This window comes from Quercus suber, unplaced genomic scaffold, assembly GCF_002906115.3.
Source record: "Quercus suber isolate HL8 unplaced genomic scaffold, Cork oak 2.0 scaffold_644, whole genome shotgun sequence".
Classification (NCBI taxonomy): domain Eukaryota; kingdom Viridiplantae; phylum Streptophyta; class Magnoliopsida; order Fagales; family Fagaceae; genus Quercus; species Quercus suber.
This window is the reverse complement of record NW_027070085.1, coordinates 253,920-258,712: the sequence shown is the minus strand read 5'-3', so window position 1 is coordinate 258,712 and position 4,793 is coordinate 253,920.

Here is a 4,793-nt window from a genome sequence, read left to right as displayed (position 1 = left end):
GAAAAAAAAAAAACACTCATACTATAAAACGATAACTTTTTATCCATATCCCTTAAATTTAGACACTACTACTCTCCTGTTGGTTTTCAAATTGCTAACCGTATCACCACAATTTGGTTGGATCATTTTTCTAAATGAAAACTCCCACATCCATCACTCTCATACCTCTCTCCCTTTTCTGCTTATTCCAAACCCATTTATTTTCGCATAATCTGGGCTTATGTAAAGGAAGCAATTGTGGAGTTCAATGTCATTGAATCAATGAAGCTTTATGATGTTGATTCATGTATAATTTTGTATTCTTCAAATTGATGTATACTCCTAGGCATCAAATCCTTTCATTCCAAAGGCTATGAGGAGCATTGAGAGAGAGAGAGAGAGAGAGAGAGAGAGAGATTTCTTACCATTGATAATTTTTGTTTGATGAACTATGTTTGCAATTTGTTACTCATCTCTTTTAAGATTCTTTTACATGTATAATTTTAATCATATATATACTTTTCCCTGCTTTTTTAAAAACAAGATCAACAGATCTAAAATTTCCCTCTCTTAAAATTTTAAACCTTCTTCATCTTCCTTCCACTTTTGCTTACTCTTTTAAGAAATATATGGGTGTTTCACGTGAAAATGAGACTCTAGCACTCAAATTGGCTGTTGGCTGTCCGGTAAGGAAGGGTACTTATTGCTTGATAAACAAAGTGTTCAGTTAGGAATTGATTTGGAATTGTCTCTATCTAAGGTTCTACCAATATTTAAATTCTATTCTTCTTCTCAAATTTAGATAACTAGAAAAGCAAAACTTTATCCTTTTTTTTTTTGTTTTCTAATTTGTAACGGTATTTTTTTGTATGGTAAAATGTTATAGCTCTAATTAAATGCTATTAAATGTTGCAATGATGTGATCAAGATAATTTGTGTTTTTTGGACACCAATACACACTAAGAAAGAAACTATTTTTAGGCTTCTGACGACACTAAGTATCCTTTACCCATTGTGTTGAGTTTCTTGGTTTGGAAACTTATTCTAGCAAATAGGTGTTCTTACTACTTACTACTTATAATCTTATAACAACGCGCCGCCCCACCCCCCCACACCAAAAAAAAGAAGCAGCTAATAGGTGCAACCGTGCAAGCTGATTATAAATGTGATTGCAACTTCACTACTATACGGCCAATCTGCCATACATACAATCACATAATAGTGCTAGCCTCATACAAAATATTCACCAAGTAGTTGAAAGCATGAAACTTCTACTCCAAATTATTTCCAAAGTTTCATTTAGGATCAATTTCAAATTTCTAAATTCTATTAAGATCATTGAAGAATTCCATATTCACAAATTATGCTTTAAATCCTAATATTTTATGCTTGTATTTATTTAATAACTTGGGTTTCTACTATGATTTTTTTTTTTTTGGTAGTCCTCTTTTTTGGTTTTCCTTGGTTCTTAATCTTTTTTTTTTTTAAGAGAACCTTGGTCCTTAATTTGTTACATATTAATTTTACGAGTCCAAATCCTCTGTCCTACTCTTCCTGCTCTACTATATACTGCACAAACAAAAACATGCCACATGTCCGTCTAATTTATCAAATGCTAAATTTATGTCTTCTATTATTTCAATAACCTAAATATGATGGGTTATTTATTTATTTATTTTAGGAAATTGAAATAATAGAAGGCATAAATTTAGCATTTAATAAATTAGATGGACATGTGGCATGTTTTTATTTATGCAGTATATAGTGAAGCAAGAAGAGTGAGACAGAGGATTTGGACTCAGGCCGAAACAATTTGATATTTTAATTGGTTTGTTTCTAGGGGCTCATTCATAACGGTTTAATAACTAAAATGAAAATTTCCAGCCATATTGTTCATTACAATACAAAATTTAGATTTGGTTTAAATGCAGTTATAGTCTACAACTTCGCTATTCCAGTCCACACGTGCCAATGTTAGTACTAAATAAATTCTTGGTGGCCAAAATGAATCAACATATCATAAAACCATATTCTCCAAAGAGATATCATAAAATAACATTAAGCTTGACAACTACTAAATTAACCCTTGATTCAAAACGGGACCATTTTCGATGCAAAATCTTCTTGGGGTCTTTTGCATTTTAAAGGCGAGGAAGGTGATTTTATTGGGAGCAAAATGGAGAGTGGGTAATGGTTTATCTATTTGGGTTTTCGAAGATAGTTGGCTGAAACAGGTTTTTGGTCGAGTATATATGTAAGTTACAAGTGCCGGGAAAGGTGAAGCATTACCTATGGAAAGCTTGCTTGAACAGTTTGCCAACAAAACAAAGCTTGATGAAGAGGATGGTGCTCTCCGATCCGGTGTGTCATCTCTGCCGCACCTGCACTAAAGACACAATGCATGCTTTGTGGGGGCTGTGTGGCTGCTAAACAGGTTTGGAGCAAGGAATTTAACTGGGTAAATCAGTTTGAAGCTTCCCAATGCTTATTCCTTGATCTGGTGGCTTAGATAATGTCAAAACCACGGGTGAGTGAACTGTTCGCGACAACAGCTTCGTTCGTTTGGTCACACCATAACAAAACCAGGTTGCAGGAAAACTCTTTACCTCTTAGCAAAATCGGTGATGAAGCCTGCAAATTTCTCCACCTCTTCCAGACCAGTCGTGACAAACCACGGACTATCAAGCAAAGCTGGAGCCGTAAATGGTTGCCACCAAAACCAGGATAAACTCAACTTCAACGGCGCAATGTTCACTGAAGGAGAGGATGCTAGTCTCGGCAGGGCCGGTCCAAGCGTTTACTTAAATGATACTTAACAAGCATTTTATATAATAATTTTTTAAATTTTTTTTTTTTTTTTACTTTTTAATATAATTTTTTTGAAAAAATATTAAAATTATAACAAATTTTACTATAAATAACAAGCATTTTATATAATAATTTTTTAAATTTTTTTTTTTTTTTTACTTTTTAATATAATTTTTTTGAAAAAATATTAAAATTATAACAAATTTTACTATAAATTAGTGTTGTAATGAATGTGATCAATAATATGAGACTTACAAAAATACTAAAAATATTATAAAATTTATAACAAGAGAATTATAAAGATATATCATCAATCACAAATATTCATTCAAAAGTGAATTCAATAGTTTGTTAAAATCCATCTATCATATACATTGTCACATCAAATTATAAAAGTTATAGAGACTAACATATAGCCTTAGTGCAGTGATTACTCCACAAATATAAGTTCTTGTGGGGGTGTGAGAAGCAATGACCGAGATTTAAGTCTCTAGAAAAGAGTTTTACATACATATACACTTCGATTAGGCTATAGTAAAATTTTTATCTTGTATAAAAATAATTAAATAAATAAAAGTTATGTAGTAAAATTTATAGCATTTTTAATATTTTCTTATTTGAATTACTTGTGATTAGTAACATGTCTATTTGTAAGACCTATTTATTTAAATTTGTCTTATTTCTATCTCTAGGATTACTTAATTCTTTGACATTCTTAACAGAGAAAAAAGATGTAAACTAAAATGTTTTAATATTTTCCAAAACCATTTATATAAAAAAAATATTTTAAAAAAAAAAATTGCCCCCAAATTTGGGGCCTTCTCTAGTAAGGGGACCCTAGGCAACGGCCTAATTGGCCTAAGCCTAGGGCCGGCCCTGAGTCTCGCCATTGTGGTAAGGAATTCAGCAGGGCAAATTCTTGCTTCTATGGCTGAAAAAATTAAAAAAACCACATTCAATGGAATGCTTGGAGATGCTAGCAGCGAGAGGGGTTGTGATTTTTGCAAAAGAACTTGGTTTACAGCAGGCTGAGGCGATTTAGAGACTATTATCAAGGCTTTACAAAAGGGTGATATGCTATTTTCAAGTTTTGGCCATGTTGTTAGGGAAATTCAATTTCATGGTAGCTCCTTGAGTAGTTTTTCTTTCTCTTATATTGTTAGGTAAAACAATGTCATGGCTTATGCCTTAGCTCAGAGAGTAAGACTGTCTTTTCTTTTGTTAGTTTGAATGGAGTCGATCCCATCTGATGTTAGTACTTCTGTTTATATGCTGAATCGCTGATTTACCAGCTTCTTAATAAAATTCAAAATACTATCTTTTTTCTCAAATAAATAAATAAATAAATAACCCTTGACATTTAATATCTCAAGTCAAGGTTTTTCTTAAGTATTTTGTCTCTCATTTTCAGTAAGTCATCCAATCTTACAAAACTACCCTTTAGTCCCACTTTGTGATATATTCTCATTGAGAAGAAGGTATTTTATGCCTCGAATATATTAATCATCATTTTAATAGCTTGCGAAACTTATACAGTTGTGAGAAAGTATTTGTGCTATGTTTTCGCTGAAAGTATTTTCTTCATTTTTGGGGTGTTTGCCTATTTGGCCCAGCTTAAAATGTTGGTCAAATTGAAAACAATTTTAGATTAACAGTAAAATCACACTCATTGACGCCCTTGAGAAAATGTAAAACAATTTCCCTCATTCTCCCCCCCCCCCCCCCCCCCCGGGGGGGGGGGGGGGGGGGAGAGCTTTAGAAATAGGCAAGAGACAGTAAAATTAGCAAGAGATATAAGTTGCTATTTGGCAGTAAGTGGTTGGGGTTTAAATTTTCAAAAGAAATCTCACATACATATTTACTTAGAATATACTAAAAAATTTAAAGCTAAATTATAAAATTTATCTCTAAGTTTCTTTCGAATTTATTTCAATCCTCTAACTTTCTTATATTCATTTCACCCTCTAAATTTCAGATTTATTCAATTAAGGTCTGTTCGTCAACTT